This window comes from Schistocerca nitens, chromosome 7 (genome assembly GCF_023898315.1).
Source record: "Schistocerca nitens isolate TAMUIC-IGC-003100 chromosome 7, iqSchNite1.1, whole genome shotgun sequence".
Lineage (NCBI taxonomy): Eukaryota > Metazoa > Arthropoda > Insecta > Orthoptera > Acrididae > Schistocerca > Schistocerca nitens.
The window spans coordinates 255,735,334-255,754,356 of record NC_064620.1 but is presented as its reverse complement, the minus strand read 5'-3'; positions in this window follow the sequence as shown (position 1 = coordinate 255,754,356).

Below are 19,023 nucleotides of genomic sequence, written 5' to 3'. Positions count from 1 at the left end.
ACAGAGCAGTCTTTGTTTCCCTTTTCAGAAGTTAAGTTGTTATTTCGCTTTATAAAAGAACAGTCAAGTCTTGTGTTTGGTTAAAATGGAAATTAAATATATGAAGATTGATACAAAACTGTTTTCTTGATGATGTGACAATTAAGAAGAAGTATATGTGAATTTACAAGAAGTTTAATAAAAATGTGGATCGTGAACACCAAGTCACAAATTATTTCTACCATACCATTGTTCTGATCTGGGATTGTTTGATCATTAGAATTTCCTGAAAAACGCATTTGTTAGGTCTTCAAATATTGCTAAAATACAGATCTGTACCTTCTAGCAGTCAAAGTGGAATCACCCTAGAATCAACAAGATGAGCCATATCAACTTCGACGAAATCTATGTGGAAATCCATTCAAGATAAGTGCCAAAATTAAGGACTTTTTTACAGTGACTTCATTATTTCCATTCTAACGATACCATCCACAGTCAATAACTGTTGTTGCCCGATAAAGCGAACATATGCTGCGTGAGCAACATTATTAATCTGATTTCTAATCTACTTTGCAAGTGGTGGTATTGTTAGAAGATCAACCGACCACACGACTACTAACACCAGGTACATCACAGACAGGGCATCAGGGGCCATTATAGAATTCAGAGTGGGACTGAGGACACTCCAGCAGTGACGCCAAGACCACCTTGTGCTGGGCAACAGCTGCACTTGCTCTCCAGCAACGCGATGCAGCACAAGGGGTGCTAAACCTCACCAAGGCATGCGTCTTAATTGACAGATGTCATCTAGAATCCAACAAGCAGCTGAATGAACAACAGCGAAGGCTGGTGTGGAAGAACGAGAACTTGTAAACATTGCGAGTAAAAGATTGAACTCTAACAAAATTTTACTAGTCTCATGATGCTTCTAAAGTTCCCAACAGCTATCCTGATTTCACGCAGAGGCGTCCCCACTTGGCCATTTCTAAATGCAAGATTTTTCTGGGATTTTTAACATAATGGAGATGTGGACCTACCAAACAACAAGCCACGATTTTTATGTGTAAGAGGAAGACTCTCAAGGAAGTTGACAAGTTAATGTATCAATGATAAGACTGTTATATCTTCCTTGCCCATTCCATATAGAAGATTTTATGTACAAAACACACAGGTTAGACCGTCGCACTACAGTTTGTCTACAGGGTTGACCTACACTCCTGGAAATGGAAAAAAGAACACATTGACACAGGTGTGTCAGACCCACCATACTTGCTCCGGACACTGCGAGAGGGCTGTACAAGCAATGATCACACGCACGGCACAGCGGACACACCAGGAACCGCGATGTTGGCCGTCGAATGGCGCTAGCTGCGCAGCATTTGTGCACCGCCGCCGTCAGTGTCGGCCAGTTTTCCGTGGCATACGGAGCTCCATCGCAGTCTTTAACACTGGTAGCATGCCGCGACAGCGTGGACGTGAACCGTATGTGCAGTTGACGGACTTTGAGCGAGGGCGTATAGTGGGCATGCGGGAGGCCGGGTAGACGTACCGCCGAATTGCTCAACACGTGGGGCGTGAGGTCTCCACAGTACATCGATGTTGTCGCCAGTGGTCGGCGGAAGGTGCACGTGCCCGTCGACCTGGGACCGGACCGTAGCGACGCACGGATGCACGCCAAGACCGTAGGATCCTACGCAGTGCCGTAGGGGACCGCACCGCCACTTCCCAGCAAATTAGGGACACTGTTGCTCCTGGGGTATCGGTGAGGACCATTCGCAACCGTCTCCATGAAGCTGGGCTACGGTCCCGCACACCGTTAGGCCGTCTTCCGCTCACGCCCCAACATCGTGCAGCCCGCCTCCAGTGGTGTCGCGACATGCGTGAATGGAGGGACGAATGGAGACGTGTCGTCTTCAGCGATGAGAGTCGCTTCTGCCTTGGTGCCAATGATGGTCGTATGCGTGTTTGGCGCCGTGCAGGTGAGTGCCACAATCAGGACTGCATACGACCGAGGCACACAGGGCCAACACCCGGCATCATGGTGTGGGGAGCGATCTCCTACACTGGCCGTACACCACTGGTGATCGTCGAGGGGACACTGAATAGTGCACGGTACATCCAAACCGTCATCGAACCCATCGTTCTACCATTCCTAGACCGGCAAGGGAACTTGCTGTTCCAACAGGACAATGCACGTCCGCATGTATCCCGTGCCACCCAACGTGCTCTAGAAGGTGTAAGTCAACTACCCTGGCCAGCAAGATCTCCGGATCTGTCCCCCATTGAGTATGTTTGGGACTGGATGAAGCGTCGTCTCACGCGGTCTGCACGTCCAGCACGAACGCTGGTCCAACTGAGGCGCCAGGTGGAAATGGCATGGCAAGCCGTTCCACAGGACTACATCCAGCATCTCTACGATCGTCTCCATGGGAGAATAGCAGCCTGCATTGCTGCGAAAGGTGGATATACACTGTATTAGTGCCGACATTGTGCATGCTCTGTTGCCTGTGTCTATGTGCCTGTGGTTCTGTCAGTGTGATCATGTGATGTATCTGACCCCAGGAATGTGTCAATAAAGTTACCCCTTCCTGGGACAATGAATTCACGGTGTTCTTATATCAATTTCCAGGAGTGTATATAGAAGTACATGTCTCAGACAATGAGGACCAGGAAATATTTTATAAATTATGTTCTACCTGCCTACAATTTTTATTATTTGTCTACAAACTATGTGGAAACCTGTGTTACAAATCCAATTTAATTGCTGTGTTGGACTATAGATAAGTATCTGGCAAGGTGTACACTTTAAAAATGCCATTTGTTAGCATAAAAATGACTAGCGCTATTGTGGAGTTATAAATAGCTGCCTAATACCATACTTTTGTCAGTAAGACAGATATCAGGGCATTTGATACGATCAATAAGACAGGATATATACACGTCTTTGTACACATAGTGTTGCCCTACACCCTGAAATACCTATATGGATTGCGAATTTTAGGGGCATATATGAATTCATATATCAGCCTTAGTGTCCTTTTTATGCGAGATGTCTCTACCAGGGAAACAACATCTCGCCTAGGCATCTGTATAGAACAATCAAAGTAAAAAAGAAAAAGGTATTACTAACCAACTATTAGGCCTAACCCTCGCAATACCAAGGGGGGGGGGGGGGTAGCAGGCACTTTATGAAGACCTTCTGAAAATATTCTAATGTAGTCAGTTATTTTGTATTTTAAAATTTTGAGAAAATACTAGTTGTTTGTAATGAATTATTCTACCCCATTCCACACGTTTTAAATTAAACTTAAACCAAAAATTTAAGTCTTAGTTGCAGATGTCACTTTCTACAGTGAATTTCATATTCCAAGATTTTAAACATGGCTGCAGCAGCAACTGTTAAAATTCTTCACAATAAAAGGATGACAGCCAAAAACAGTTGCAGGATAAATTTTTTTTTTTATTAAAATCCTTGACCTGGTTTCGGTACATATAAATATACCTTCATCAGAAGTGAACTTCCTGAACAGAAAGACACATTCATTAGGAAAGCCATATCAACTGAAGTGAGAAACAGAAGCTTAAGTAACGGTGAAATTACCAAATTAATACAGACACAAATCTTTAGTACTTACTAAAATTACATCATGCAATGGAGAATAATAAAACAATTATGCCAAAGGCGTCGTCAGTAATTAAGATATCATCTCCATTTGTATAACATGTGTAATGGGCACAGGGTCAAAGCGAACAGTTTAGCACCATTACTTCGTTGTGAACTATTGAGACACGAGTGTGAAAGCACTAGGGCAGATGGTTTCGCCGAGAGAGGGCACTTGCATGTGCCAGACTCGCGCATATTAAAAACCCAAGAATACGTACATAAGCGCATCAAAAATTATTCAAGGTTGTGTTAATTCAAACTCTATCTTAATAAATAAAACGTATTTTGATGTTTGTTAGTTATGAATTTCAATGTGTATGTGTGGTTAAATGACTACTATGTTTTATTCATAATGACAGATGGTTTCGTTTTATTATAACATTTTTGGTTGTTTCGCTAGTATGTATTTCACTGCCTACGTTACGCGAGACTCTCGCGCATTACACTAGTGCCCTCTCTCGTTAGATGTTCCAAGCGCAAGCTTTATCCGTTTGACACTAGGACACATGTAAATTGGTTCTACACTCCTGGAAATGGAAAAAAGAACACATTGACACCGGTGTGGCAGAGCCACCATACTTGCTCCGGACACTGCGAGAGGGCTGTACAAGCAATGATCACACGCACGGCACAGCGGTCACACCAGGAACCGCGGTGTTGGCCGTCGAATGGCGCTAGCTGCGCAGCATTTGTGCACCGCCGCCGTCAGTGTCAGCCAGTTTGCCGTGGCATACGGAGCTCCATCGCAGTCTTTAACACTGGTAGCATGCCGCGACAGCGTGGACGTGAACCGTATGTGCAGTTGACGGACTTTGAGCGAGGGCGTATAGTGGGCATGCGGGAGGCCGGGTGGACGTACCGCCGAATTGCTCAACACGTGGGGCGTGAGGTCTCTACAGTACATCGATGTTGTCGCCAGTGGTCGGCGGAAGGTGCACGTGCCCGTCGACCTGGGACCGGACCGCAGCGACGCACGGATGCACGCCAAGACCGTAGGATCCTACGCAGCCGGCCGGGGTGGCCGAGCGGTTCTAGGCGCTATAGTCTGGAACCGCGCGACCGCTACGGTCGCAGGTTCGAATCCTGCGTCGGGCATAGATGTGTGTGATGTCCTTAGGTTAGTTAGGTTGAAGTAGTTCTAAGTTCTAGGGGACTGATGACCTCAGAAGTTAAGTCCCATAGTGCTCAGAGCCATTTGAACCATTTTTTTGATCCTACGCAGTGCCGTAGGGGACCGCACCGCCACTTCCCAGCAAATTAGGGACACTGTTGCTCCTGGGGTATCGGCGAGGACCATTCGCAACCGTCTCCATGAAGCTGGGCTACGGTCCCGCACACCGTTAGGCCGTCTTCCGCTGACGCCCCAACATCGTGCAGCCCGCCTCCAGTGGTGTCGCGACAGGCGTGAATGGAGGGACGAATGGAGACGTGTCGTCTTCAGCGATGAGAGTCGCTTCTGCCTTGGTGCCAATGATGGTCGTATGCGTGTTTGGCGCCGTGCAGGTGAGCGCCACAATCAGGACTGCATACGACCGAGGCACACAGGGCCAACACCCGGCATCATGGTGTGGGGAGCGATCCCCTACACTGGCCGTACACCACTGGTGATCGTCGAGGGGACACTGAATAGTGCACGGTACATCCAAACCGTCATCGAACCCATCGTTCTACCATTCCTAGACCGGCAAGGGAACTTGCTGTTCCAACAGGACAATGCACGTCCGCATGTATCCCGTGCCACCCAACGTGCTCTAGAAGGTGTAAGTCAACTACCCTGGCCAGCAAGATCTCCGGATCTGTCCCCCATTGAGTATGTTTGGGACTGGATGAAGCGTCGTCTCACGCGGTCTGCACGTCCAGCACGAACGCTGGTCCAACTGAGGCGCCAGGTGGAAATGGCATGGCAAGCCGTTCCACAGGACTACATCCAGCATCTCTACGATCGTCTCCATGGGAGAATAGCAGCCTGCATTGCTGCGAAAGGTGGATATACACTGTACTAGTGCCTACATTGTGCATGCTCTGTTGCCTGTGTCTATGTGCCTGTGGTTCTGTCAGTGTGATCATGTGATGTATCTGACCCCAGGAATGTGTCAATAAAGTTACCCCTTCCTGGGACAATGAATTCACGGTGTTCTTATATCAATTTCCAGGAGTGTATATAGAAGTACATGTCTCAGACAATGAGGACCAGGAAATATTTTATAAATTATGTTCTACCTGCCTACAATTTTTATTATTTGTCTACAAACTATGTGGAAACCTGTGTTACAAATCCAATTTAATTGCTGTGTTGGACTATAGATAAGTATCTGGCAAGGTGTACACTTTAAAAATGCCATTTGTTAGCATAAAAATGACTAGCGCTATTGTGGAGTTATAAATAGCTGCCTAATACCATACTTTTGTCAGTAAGACAGATATCAGGGCATTTGATACGATCAATAAGACAGGATATATACACGTCTTTGTACACATAGTGTTGCCCTACACCCTGAAATACCTATATGGATTGCGAATTTTAGGGGCATATATGAATTCATATATCAGCCTTAGTGTCCTTTTTATGCGAGATGTCTCTACCAGGGAAACAACATCTCGCCTAGGCATCTGTATAGAACAATCAAAGTAAAAAAGAAAAAGGTATTACTAACCAACTATATTAGGCCTAACCCTCGCAATACCAAGGGGGGGGGGGGGTAGCAGGCACTTTATGAAGACCTTCTGAAAATATTCTAATGTAGTCAGTTATTTTGTATTTTAAAATTTTGAGAAAATACTAGTTGTTTGTAATGAATTATTCTACCCCATTCCACACGTTTTAAATTAAACTTAAACCAAAAATTTAAGTCTTAGTTGCAGATGTCACTTTCTACAGTGAATTTCATATTCCAAGATTTTAAACATGGCTGCAGCAGCAACTGTTAAAATTCTTCACAATAAAAGGATGACAGCCAAAAACAGTTGCAGGATAAATTTTTTTTTTTATTAAAATCCTTGACCTGGTTTCGGTACATATAAATATACCTTCATCAGAAGTGAACTTCCTGAACAGAAAGACACATTCATTAGGAAAGCCATATCAACTGAAGTGAGAAACAGAAGCTTAAGTAACGGTGAAATTACCAAATTAATACAGACACAAATCTTTAGTACTTACTAAAATTACATCATGCAATGGAGAATAATAAAACAATTATGCCAAAGGCGTCATCAGTAATTAAGATATCATCTCCATTTGTATAACATGTGTAATGGGCACAGGGTCAAAGCGAACAGTTTAGCACCATTACTTCGTTGTGAACTATTGAGACACGAGTGTGAAAGCACTAGGGCAGATGGTTTCGCCGAGAGAGGGCACTTGCATGTGCCAGACTCGCGCATATTAAAAACCCAAGAATACGTACATAAGCGCATCAAAAATTATTCAAGGTTGTGTTAATTCAAACTCTATCTTAATAAATAAAACGTATTTTGATGTTTGTTAGTTATGAATTTCAATGTGTATGTGTGGTTAAATGACTACTATGTTTTATTCATAATGACAGATGGTTTCGTTTTATTATAACATTTTTGGTTGTTTCGCTAGTATGTATTTCACTGCCTACGTTACGCGAGACTCTCGCGCATTACACTAGTGCCCTCTCTCGTTAGATGTTCCAAGCGCAAGCTTTATCCGTTTGACACTAGGACACATGTAAATTGGTTCTACACTCCTGGAAATGGAAAAAAGAACACATTGACACCGGTGTGGCAGAGCCACCATACTTGCTCCGGACACTGCGAGAGGGCTGTACAAGCAATGATCACACGCACGGCACAGCGGTCACACCAGGAACCGCGGTGTTGGCCGTCGAATGGCGCTAGCTGCGCAGCATTTGTGCACCGCCGCCGTCAGTGTCAGCCAGTTTGCCGTGGCATACGGAGCTCCATCGCAGTCTTTAACACTGGTAGCATGCCGCGACAGCGTGGACGTGAACCGTATGTGCAGTTGACGGACTTTGAGCGAGGGCGTATAGTGGGCATGCGGGAGGCCGGGTGGCGTACCGCCGAATTGCTCAACACGTGGGGCGTGAGGTCTCTACAGTACATCGATGTTGTCGCCAGTGGTCGGCGGAAGGTGCACGTGCCCGTCGACCTGGGACCGGACCGCAGCGACGCACGGATGCACGCCAAGACCGTAGGATCCTACGCAGCCGGCCGGGGTGGCCGAGCGGTTCTAGGCGCTATAGTCTGGAACCGCGCGACCGCTACGGTCGCAGGTTCGAATCCTGCGTCGGGCATAGATGAGTGTGATGTCCTTAGGTTAGTTAGGTTGAAGTAGTTCTAAGTTCTAGGGGACTGATGACCTCAGAAGTTAAGTCCCATAGTGCTCAGAGCCATTTGAACCATTTTTTTGATCCTATGCAGTGCCGTAGGGGACCGCACCGCCACTTCCCAGCAAATTAGGGACACTGTTGCTCCTGGGGTATCGGCGAGGACCATTCGCAACCGTCTCCATGAAGCTGGGCTACGGTCCCGCACACCGTTAGGCCGTCTTCCGCTCACGCCCCAACATCGTGCAGCCCGCCTCCAGTGGTGTCGCGACAGGCGTGAATGGAGGGACGAATGGAGACGTGTCGTCTTCAGCGATGAGAGTCGCTTCTGCCTTGGTGCCAATGATGGTCGTATGCGTGTTTGGCGCCGTGCAGGTGAGCGCCACAATCAGGACTGCATACGACCGAGGCACACAGGGCCAACACCCGGCATCATGGTGTGGGGAGCGATCTCCTACACTGGCCGTACACCACTGGTGATCGTCGAGGGGACACTGAATAGTGCACGGTACATCCAAACCGTCATCGAACCCATCGTTCTACCATTCCTAGACCGGCAAGGGAACTTGCTGTTCCAACAGGACAATGCACGTCCGCATGTATCCCGTGCCACCCAACGTGCTCTAGAAGGTGTAAGTCAACTACCCTGGCCAGCAAGATCTCCGGATCTGTCCCCCATTGAGCATGTTTGGGACTGGATGAAGCGTCGTCTCACGCGGTCTGCACGTCCAGCACGAACGCTGGTCCAACTGAGGCGCCAGGTGGAAATGGCATGGCAAGCCGTTCCACAGGACTACATCCAGCATCTCTACGATCGTCTCCATGGGAGAATAGCAGCCTGCATTGCTGCGAAAGGTGGATATACACTGTACTAGTGCCGACATTGTGCATGCTCTGTTGCCTGTGTCTATGTGCCTGTGGTTCTGTCAGTGTGATCATGTGATGTATCTGACCCCAGGAATGTGTCAATAAAGTTTCCCCTTCCTGGGACAATGAATTCACGGTGTTCTTATTTCAATTTCCAGGAGTGTATATATCTATTTTACATAAATGTCTGTAATTGGCCTGATACGTTTTATTTATTAAGACAGAGTTTGAATTAACACAACCTTTAATAATTTTTGATGCGCTTATGTACGTATTCATGGGTTTTTAATATGCGCGAGTCTGGCACATGCAAGTGCCCTCTCTCGGCGAAACCATCTGCCCTAGTGCTTTCACACTCGTGTCTCAATAGTTCACAAGCGAAGTAATGGTGCTAAACTGTTCGCTTTGACCCTGTGCCCATTACACATGTTATACAAATGGAGATGATATCTTAATTACTGACGACGCCTTTGGCTTAATTGTTTTATTATTCTCCATTGCATGACGTAATTTTAGTAAGTACTAAAGATTTGTGCCTGTATTAATTTGGTAATTTCACCGTTACTTAAGCTTCTGTTTCTCACTTTAGTTGATATGGCTTTCCTAATGAATGTGTCTTTCTCTTCAGGAAGTTTACTTCTGATGAAGATATATTTATATGTACCGAAACCAGGTCAAGAATTTTAATAAAAAAATTTTATCCTGCAACTGTTTTTGGCTGTCATCCTTTTATTGTGAATTTCATATTCAATATTTTCAGGTTGAGGACGTTAAATATACTTCAATATCTCTTTAAAAAGTATGTTGTCAGTAAAACTCAACAGTCGAAATTTGTAATTTTAAATTTTATTTGTGGTGGCCTTGAAGAACCACCAACTTGGTAGTAAATGATATTGAAAATCTGTTGATATTGATAAGGGTGTGCTAAAAGATATTGGTCAGTTCTTGATCTCTTTAAAATGTACTTTGTTAACAAAGATAACAATAATTGATTAATGCTGTCAGGAACTCTTTAAAAATATGTTGTTAGTATAAGCCAACAACAGTTAACGAATGTTGTATTTTCTAAACTTTTTTATGTGAGAATGAAGTATGTCGTCCTCCCCATAGTAATGCATGTTATGGAAAGTGCATTGGTATTTGTAGGATCAACACAGGAATTTATCCTAGTGTGGGGAGTCACTATAATGTGTGGCTTTATTTCATACTGATTTTATCATAAGTAATACAAATTATTGGGTAAAATAATACAGACAATTAGATGTGTAAATAACATTGCTTGTTATAATACAAAGATCTAACTCTTCTCGTCTACAAGTGCTGTTTACGCTGGAAATTATGATTTCATTGTGATCTACATGTACGTCGAAAAAACTGGATGGCAGTAATGACCCATGATTTTAGCGTAAGAAGGGGAGAATTGTCAGAAATAGTATTGTGCAATACCAACATTTGTCGACGGATGCAGCCTTCCACATGGTTAAAAAAACACCATTTTATTCTCCACAGAGAATGACTGTTAAGACATTTAAGCTGTACATAAGTGTTTAGCAACATGAGAATAGTACACCATTCGGAGTCCAATTAACGCCTACCAGAAAAAATGAACTTGCACATTCTGCTAACCTAATAATGACTTGAAATGTGTTCCATATAATAACACTTCCCATGTTAAGTTTTCCACCCTTAATGCGTGTCACAATCTGTCAGAATTCAAAAATGAGCATCATTAATTTTATGTGGTACGTGAATGATCCTGGATGACTACTGCGCTCTGAAAACTGTGATGACAGAAAGCAGTTTTAGGTGCCATCTGTCTGCATGCACGCTGTCATGATATCTCAGAATCTAATGCTATTTCAAATCCCAAATAATAATTAAAATGAGACGTTGCAGATCAACATTCAAAGAAGGAACAAGAAATACCTAGAAAGATCAACCGTCATTTTACCCACTATGTTTACATCATGAAATTATACACAAGTGTTATAATTCAACCCTGTCTGTTAGACTCTGTAGGGGGACTGGAAATGAAGATTATAGAAGTGGTGGGCAAAAAGAGTGTACAATTATCACGTAACATCGCACCACGTCTTGTGTGCTATGGGACTATCAAGGAAGTAGCAGTATGATTTTGTACTCTAAGCTGTTTGACTCTGTGGAATAAACGCCGAGAAAATGATTCTTTATAGCCTGTGCTTACTTCATAATGCAATAGTCTTTAATTTTTGCACATTGACACACCACATGCACAGTAAAACATTATCCTACACAGTCGGTGTAATATGTATAAGGGAAGTCAAATGAAAACGGAATAAATGGGAGAAAAGTAGGTATAATGTTTGTTATTTCAGAAGTAATCACCATAACTATTAATACATTAACGCACTGTGTGATAAGATGGTCAGTGACTTAATGGAAAAATGTTTGTGATTGTCTACGAAAGTGTGACTTTACCGGAGAGAGCACCTCTTCATCCGAAGGAAATCAATGATTATGAATGTCTTTCATCAGGGCTCCAAAAATAGGGAAATCAGATGGCGAGAGATTGGGACTCATGGCAGAGCTATAAGGGCTTCCCAGCAAAACTTATGGACTCTATTGGAAATAACCTTGTGGCCACTTCAGTCGAAACACGCATGGCAACATAAGAGATTGCCCTGGGATCTCATTGATTAAGTTTCTGCCAAGTGTATGTATAACCAGTTGTCCAATGCAGAGTGGCCTCTTCCAGCTGAGCCCCATTCCTGGACATCTACTGTCTCTATGAGCAGTCAAATCACCATTGGATGCAGCCACCATACCACTGACTACTGCTCATGGGATTCTGCCTGCAACAAGCTTTCCAAGGTGCCTCACCTTTGTGTTAGGCAGTCGCCACTTGCCACTGACCACAGCCTTGTAGCATTTTGGTTCTTCTCAGTGCCTACAAACCACTATGTCATCATTGTATGCAGGTGCCTCTCACTACCATTTGTTCTTCAAACCACCCAGATGTCACCAGGATCAGCCACTGCTCATCACTGACCTCCTCTTCATTGGGGATTGGCATTTATAGGCACTCAGAAACAGCCTATTCCCTAATCTAATTTACACTGTGGGAGAAGCTGCTCTTGGTGGAATATAGCGTTAATGTTCCAGTTGTACTTGTCAAGCGGTGACTTAGTTTCCTGTTGTCAAGCAGTGACTCTACACCAGTTCTGAAGGGGCTATGTACTGCAACTCCAGTTCTGAAGCCACTGGCTCCTGCATCTGCAGTCCTTTCACATCCAGTTCCTGAGGCACTGCCTCCTGGATCTTTAGATCTTGCCCCAGCTCCTGGAACAATAGCAATGCCATTGCCACTGCTTCCAGTAGAGTCCATCAGATTCGTGCCAGCATCCCACTGTCCTGTCACTATCCAGTTGAGCCCATCAGTGCCCTGCTGACACCCAATAAGCCTCTCATCTGTTGACATTGATCCCATCAATGCTAGCCCCATTGCCACTGACCCTGTTGACATGAGATCTGTCAATGCTAGCCCCACTGCTGTCAGCCTCACTGCCACTGGCCCCCTCATTGCCGGCCCCATGAAAACCAGTCACATTGCTAGTGGAACTGTTGCTGCTAGGCCCATCATCATCAACCATTTCGTTACCTGCCATCTGCCTCTCACCAACACTGCAGGCCTGATGACCTTCATCATTGGCCCAGATGCCTCTGCTGCTGGCCCAGCCACCTCTGCTGTTGGACCAGCTGCCTCCTCTGCTGATCCAGCTGCCCTTGATGCCAGACTAATCAGCCACTGGACCTTTGCCATCCAACAGCAACATCAAATCAATGGTTTCTCCTGCAGCCTCACATCTTCAGTTGCTGTCTCCAGCCTTCTGAAACTGTTCTACCTCTAGTCCCACACCATTCTGCAGTATCCACTTCTTCAACGTTTACCCAGATGTCTCATCTAGTACACTCACATAGATCAGTTGAAGTCCATTAATTTGCTGACTTTGTTTCACATACATTTCTCAGCGCTCTTCCACCTTCTGCTCTATCACTGTCGCTCTCCTGAACTTTGTGCCTATCCTTCAACTTTGTAAACACTCTTGCAGCGCACTGCACTTTCAGCTCAGTTCCTGGATTAAACTGGCTATTTCCGTGGCCCATCTATAGGAGTTCCGTGGCCCGTCTATTGGAGCTCGCATTGGCAGCTTGTTCTGGCCTTACTGTCTTGCTGGACTGCCTCAGGTCATCCCACTGGTGGCTGCTGTTGGTCATGTCCAACATTTCGGAAGCACCGTCATCCTCGAAATTATACCCTCATTGCCCACTTCACTGTTCCCTCTCATGTCATCCTACTGGCAGCCGCCATTAATCAGGCACTGTTCTGACTGGCTGCTAATGCTCGACGTTCTGCAGGCACCATCGTCCTCGAGGTCACACTGGTCTCTCACTAGGCTGGCACTGTGCCACTTGCTACAGCTCTGTTAGTCCTATCCTCTTGCTTCTGGTCTTGTTGCTGCAGGAACCACAGCAGAGACCAGTCACTTACGTCTCACATCCTGTGTACTTTCATTGTTTTCAAGGAGAGATCTCTATGTAACACACACCGCAATCCGTTGGTCTCTGCGTGGCGATGCTTCTACATGGTCACCCTCTCAAGCCTTGCAAAGATTCTGAGCAATCCTGTTGCCTGTAGTATTCGTTGGTGCAAGCAGATGGCCTCCATCACCCACTGGGATGCCCTTCGTGGGCTAGCTCAGCCTCTCCCTTCTTGTGACCACCCCTTCGTTGTCCAGCATTTCATGCTGGGCTGTCAGCGTCGCTGCTTTCGGGCGGCTGCCGTTGGTCGAGCATCGCCTTCTAGTGGCCACCGCCCCCTATCGAAGACACTGGTGTCTTCTCGGCGTTCGTCATCAGTCCCCTAGAACTTAGAACTACTTAAACGTAACTAACCTAAGGACATCACACACATTCATGCCCGAGGCAGGATTCGAACCTGCGACCATAGCGGTCGCGCGAGCTCCAGACTGAAGCGCCTAGAAACGCTCGGATTGCCAGTAAATGTAAACATATTTACTGGCAGGCATGCAGAAATATCAACACAATGTGAAGTCACCATTGTCGCTCAGGTTTTACTGGCCATGTACACTGGCGAAAGAAAGATCACAACACCATAAAATAAATAAACTAGAGTAATGAAATCTCGAGAATAGATTTGTCAAGGTAAAATATTAAAGTGATTATCATTGCAAGATCACAGGCTAATGTAAGTGCGAGATTAGCTATTCGAAATGTGAAATTCTGGTGCATTAATAACTGGTTTAATCGCCAGAAGGTTGAACGCAAACATACAAATGTGCATGAATTGTGCTTGTGGATGGAGCTGCATGCAAGTTGAACTTGGTTGGTCATTATAGGGACGGTAATGCTGTCTGTGTATGAAGCTGGAGTTGTCATCTGATGATGTCCCATGCAGTATGTGCTAGACTGGATACAGATCTGGTGATAGTGCAGGTCAAGGCACCATGTCGACACTATGTAGAGCATGTTCGATTACAATAGCGGTATATGGGCGAGCGTTATCCTGTTGAAAAGCACCCTTTGGAATGCTTATCATGAATGGTGGCACAACAGCCCTAATCATCAGAGCCACGTACAGTTTAGCAGTGAGGGTGCATGTGATAACCACGAGACTGCTGCTGCTGTCATACAAAATAGCAGCCTGAACAATAAATCCGGGATTAGGTCTAGTGTCTCTAGCAGGCAGACAGGTAAGCTGCAGGATCTCAATTGGTCTCCTTGTAATCAACTTATGGTCATCAATGGCACTGTAGCAGGATCTGCTTTCATCAGAAAACACAAAAGACCTCCGCACTGGTCTCCAGTCACCTCTCGCTTGGTACAACTGAAGTCACAAATGGTGTTTGTTAGCGGTCAGTAGAATGCCCGCTACATATCCTTAAAGTAAACGGTTTGTAACAGTTCACTGTGTCACTGTGGTGCCAACTGCTGCTAAAATTGCTGCTACAGATGCAGTAAGATGCGCCAGAGCAAAATACCGAACACGATGGTCTTCCCTCTCTGTAGTACTATGTGGTGATCTGGAACCCCATCTTCCTGCGACCGTACATTCTCTTGTCCACCACCGCCAGCAGTCATGTACATCTTTGGCTAGTCTTCATGGATATCGATAAAGGGACATCCAGCTTTTTGGATTTAGTACACGACCTCATTCAACCTCAATGGGGTATTGATAATGGTGTCTTTGCCACCTTAAAGACATTCTTGACTTACGTCTATTATCAGAGATAACTAACACTCATTACCGTTACAGCATGGATTTAATGCAAAGCTGGTTGTATCCTCATAGTGGCTACCGGAGCTTCTATTATAGACACCATCTTTCAGATGTAGAAATACGCCTACCGACTTTCATTTATGTCGCAGAAGTTCTTCTTGGGTTTGCAGTTTTTTTTTTCAGTGAGTGTACATAACCAGCAGACTGACGTACAGGCAGCCTGTTCCAGCCAAGCTCCGATCCTGGACATCAGCCATGTCTACATACAGTCAAGCCATTACTGAATGCAGCTGCAGTACCCCCTACCACAGCCTCCTAAGACTCAGCCTGCAGTGCGCTTCCCGAGTCACTCCCCCGTCGTATCATGTGGGCACCACTTCCCCTAAAGATAGCCTCACTGAATTCAGCTTCCCTGTACACTCCACGAGCCGCTAGTCATCGTCATGTACACCCGACACTCGTCGTTAGCCATAGCGTCGCTGGACGCAGCCTGCCATCAGTAGTTGCAACTACTTCTCATCACTGACCATTGCCTTGTTGGGACTCAGTGTTTGTAGGCACAGTGGGAAACATATCATTCTTGTGATCGAACTTAGACCCTGGTAGAATTTCATAATGGTGGGATACAATGCTACCATACAGAATTGTCAAGGAATGAGTATCTTTTTTTTCTTTTTTTCAAGCAGTGACTCTTATTTTCTCGTGTGGAAAAGTTTCCAATTTACCTGTTATTCTTTTTCAGTGTTGAATGACATAATAAATTAATGTTTCTCGCTTCCGGCTGAATATTAATTACGTACGTAGTTCCCTTGCGATTAGGGTCGCAAAAGCCACTGGGCAAATAATTACACGATTTTAATCACTGATAGAACATGCTGTTTATTATGTATTTTTTGTTTTTCCTTGGTTAGTGTAAGTTCAAACTGGCTCTTGTCACTCGACTGTGTGTAAAATCATTTGTGAGATTGGGACTAATGTTTTTTCTGATGAAATTAAGTGTCGAACTTCAGATACTCAAGTGTTTTAAGAAACATTTGATTACAATGAACCCAGCTGCTATTTTTAGTTGCCATTGTTGCATCTTTTTTTGTAGTTTGAAAGTTGTGTTCATGTTTTGTGACTCTGATCCAGAAAACAGGGTTTCAAAGCGATGGCTGGCAACACACTGATGGTAGGACCCTATGGTCGTAACATACTGATGGAATTCTCCTTGGCAGTACCATTGTGTGTGAATTCCATATTGACAATCAATATTCATCGCCAAAAACTTAAAATGTTTGCTACGCAGTCTGTAAATTAGTCATTTATTTTTATCGCGACAGCGTTGTCTTCCCTTTTTAAACTTAAAACCAATTTATTTATTTTTTGTATGCTCAGCGTTAATTTATGACAAACTGCCCAATTTTATATATCGTTTAGGGTTTCATTTGTCTTTTCCATTGGAGATTCTGGTGTCTTAATAGTGAATATAATATTACTGTCATCAGGAAAGAGATTTTTTTCCTCCATGTCTTATATTCTCTCCAAAGTAATGATTGATCCCAAAGTACTCATCTGAGATACAGTTATGTATATTTTGGAGTCTTTTATTTCACTAAAATTTTTGCAGCGTCTGAAGTGTAGGCCGCTTCTATTCTTTCCACACCATTTTCCAAGTATGACTAGAACCACTCCTTAGCTATTCCTCTCGTAACCAATACTTAAATTCTGAGGGGGGGGGGGGGGGGAGGGTATATGAGGACGTGCTGAAAAGTAAGGCCTCCGACTTCTTAATGTGAAGACGCTTAAACATTTTCAAATAAAACAAACGTTATTTACACTCTACATTTTTATTCTTCATATCTACTTATTTACTTCACAACATAGTCACCCGGTTGACGAATATATTCCTCCCAACGAGAGACCAGTTTGTTGATACCATGTCTGACTCCGTTGACAGAGTCACAACCTCATTTATGCTTGCACCACAAAGTTCTCGAAGTTGTTCTTTATGTTTTGGAAACAGATGAAAATCGGATGGGGCCAAGGCGGAACTATCTGGCAGATGATCGATGGCACTGAACCAAAGGCATCGGATTGTTGCAGATGTCACAGTGATGGTGTGCTGTCTGGAACTGACATAGTGAAGGAGAGGGTGCTACACGTGTGGTCTAAACTCTTCGAATTCAAAACTCGATTACAGCATGCTATTTCTCACGCACCGACTTCGTTATGTTACACACCGCCATGTTATACATTACAATTCGGAGCCCTCTAGTGGCAGAGGGCCGCAAATATGTAGTCAAGAAGAATAAAGACGCAGAATGTTAATAATGTTTGTATTACTTCAAAAGCTTTAAGAGTTTTCACACAAAAAATTCAGAGCGTTAATTTTTAGCACACCCTCGCACTTTATGGTCATCCGTGTCAGAATCCACACATAGATCTAAAGACATGCCTGTAACATTCGTCCTTGTCCAGAGCTTTACTTCTGTGAACTCTGTTATGGCCGATATTGTAATTCCGGCCGGCCGGGGTGGCCGAGCGGTTCTGGGCGCTACAGTCTGGAACCGCGCGACCGCTAGGGTCGCAGGTTCGAATCCTGCCTCGGACATGGATGTGTGTCCTTAGGTTAGTTAGGTTTAAGTAGTTCTAAGTTCTAGGAGACTGATGACCTAAGAAGTTAAGTCCCATAGTGCTCAGAGCCAATTTTTTAAATTCCGTTATCTTGGGAGTCAAATTCTGCTTCGTTGATAATGTTAGATTCATTCCAGTAACGCATTAGTCTTTACGAACTTGCAGCACGCTGCAGGTGAAAAATAGGTCCGCAACGTGTCTTATGATTGAAGTAAACGGTTGTAGCTTCGTCATAAGTTGCATTGAGAAGTATCTATATTTTCGTTTATTGATAGTGACTAGTTTCGGACACCTGTGTCCATTTTCAAACCATCCGTGCTGTAAGTGTGACAAATACAGGCGAAAGCCCACGTACAGAAACTACCCCTGTAGTAATCAAAGCGGTATTTGGCCGACTTAACAACAGCAAATTACACCACATAGGAGTTCTCTAACGTCCGTTCAATGTGGTGTAATTTGCTGTTGTTAAGTCATTCACACTTACAGCACGGATCGTTTGAATATGGACATAAGTGTCAGAAACTAGTAACCATCAAGAAATAAAAGTATAGACACTCCCCAGTACAACTTGTGACGAAGCTATAACCATTTGTTTCAATCATTAGTATTTGTTTCATGATTCATTCTATTACTTTTGAGAATGATGAGAGCAGGGAAACTGGCCAGCTGTGTTAAATATTTACTACATTACTTCTCTTTACAAGTAAGGATTTCATGCTTGGTTTGGCTACTCTGGAAAAATACCTTAACTAAAAAACTAATTTATTTCGTCTGTCCATATATTTCTTCACAAAAGAGATTTGCATCTCGTCTAGTCTGGTGATTTCGTATTTCTTAATTGTTACACCCTATTTCTCACCGCTTGCTCTTTTGAGGGATACTACGTAATTGTGTTGGCTACATAATTCATTTTGGGAGCTACAACTATATTATGGTAATTTACTTGCCGCTTCTCTACGATACCTGAAAGGCATTTAAAGTAGTAAACTTACGCACTTCTTATTGTGTATTACGAAACAAAATAAAGAGTATAAAATTATGCTCCAGTATTTGTTTTGTTCTGTTCTGTTTCAGGGAGGCTAATTTTAAAACGTTTGAATTGTCTGTGTCATCAGTATGCTATGTACTTGCTGACTTTATGCAATTTGTACTATACGTCGGGTACTGCGCAAACCGATTAATACTTTTTCATGGCTCCAGGTACCCCCTAAGCACGATTACGATCAGTTCTCAATTTACTGGCGATGTTACCGGTAGCTGTCATTATTCGAAATGCCTTTCTTCAGAATGAATAGAGGGACTTC